This window comes from Suricata suricatta, chromosome 8 (genome assembly GCF_006229205.1).
Source record: "Suricata suricatta isolate VVHF042 chromosome 8, meerkat_22Aug2017_6uvM2_HiC, whole genome shotgun sequence".
Taxonomy (NCBI): Eukaryota; Metazoa; Chordata; class Mammalia; order Carnivora; family Herpestidae; genus Suricata; species Suricata suricatta.
Window position 1 is genome coordinate 2,544,391 of NC_043707.1, and position 1,614 is coordinate 2,546,004.

Genomic DNA, 1,614 nt, shown 5'->3' on the forward strand with positions numbered 1-1,614 from the left:
AAGTTTTCAAAGCAGGTACATTTAAGTGTCAATTTGGGAGTTACAGGTGGCTGGTGTACCAGGAATTCTAGTGGCAATAACACTTGGTTGGTTAAGTACATTTTATAAATGATAAACTATGACTTTCACAGAAGTGTGTAGTGCAGGGCTCACCAACTGAGCAACTCAGGCGCCCCCACAGCGCTTTAGAATGAAGAGAGCCTTTGTGATAAACGTGGTCATGCAGAGTATCTGCAGGAAGGAGCTTCTTGACACCCAGAGGCCACTGGCAATGGCAGCGGTCCTCAAACTCTAGCGTGTCCATCCATGCAGAGCCCCGGAGATTGCGATGCAGTGGGGCGGTGCCCAGGAATGTGCATTTGTCCCGGGTTCCCAGGAACCCCACACACAGCCCCTGCTCTGGCTGCTCGGTGGCAGCCGCCCTCCAGCAGAGGCTGCTTTCTCGCCAGCCTGGCTGACGGCCCAGCCTCCCAGGAACCTGCCCCAGGAGAAGGGTCTTCAAGACCAGGCGACCACGCTGTGCGTGGGCCAGCCGGGCCCAGGTAAGCTGTGCTTTGACCCCCGTGTCTCTTGAGGTTCCCGTTCTGCTCACTCTTAGCCCCAAGCCCCTTAATTTCCAGAGACGTCAGGGAGACCGTGAGGCCCAGCCTCTGGCCTTCTTTCCGATGTTTTCTGTCCACCTGTCACTTCACAAAGCTCTTTCCTCAGTCTGATGATTCCCTCAGAGACCTGATGCCCCCCGCCTCACTCTGCCCTGACTCGGTGCCCGTAGCCATGCCCCATTCCAGGCTGGAGCAGTGCTACTTAGCGGTACCAGCAGCCCCCGGTGTTGTTACAGGGAGAGGGAGCAGCCACGTGTGAGGACAGAGCCGTACTCCTCGGTCAGGAAGGACGGATACACCTGGGGCCTGCACAGAGGGCCCTCCACAGGGACATTTCACGGAGGAATGATAGAAACGACTCTCTGGGTAAGGATGGCCGTTCCCCCAAGCCCAGAGTGGATGTTCATTTGTTTGAGAGCGAGAAACTAGGAGACTCGAGAAGGGAGATAGACAGAGGCAGAGGAGACCATTGGGTTGAGGGAAGAAGGAAATAAACAGGAGGACACTTAGAGCAGGTATGAGACACAGAGACTGGAAGAAAGGGAAAGACAGGCCAGAGGACTCATGACAGGTTGGACAGCACAGACAAGGTAGGCTGCAGTGAGTCGGAGGAGGTGGCCAGCATGGCCAGTGCAGACCAAGAGAGGGGGAGCCTGAGAAGCAGTATCCAGCGCCAAGTCACTTGGGGCAGCGTTGCTGAAAATGACCTGAGCTGAGACAGAGCCAGCGTTCACAGACCTGACAAGTTCCTGTCGCTGCGCTGGTCAGCGCCCTTCCGCTGTGTCGTTCACAGCAAACCACCTGGCTTTCCCTGGATCACTGACAACCTCTAACGTAGGAGTTGGGGCCCTAAAAAAGGACTTGGCTAAGCACTTGATGTTTTCTCAGTGAACGGGGTGGCCTTGCAGGGCTCTAAGCACGCAGGGAGTCATTTTAAAAGGATCGTGTTGACTATTTCTATTTTTCGGGCTCAAGGCGGAGTGGAGTAGTGGGGGTGAAGAGAAGGGCGTAC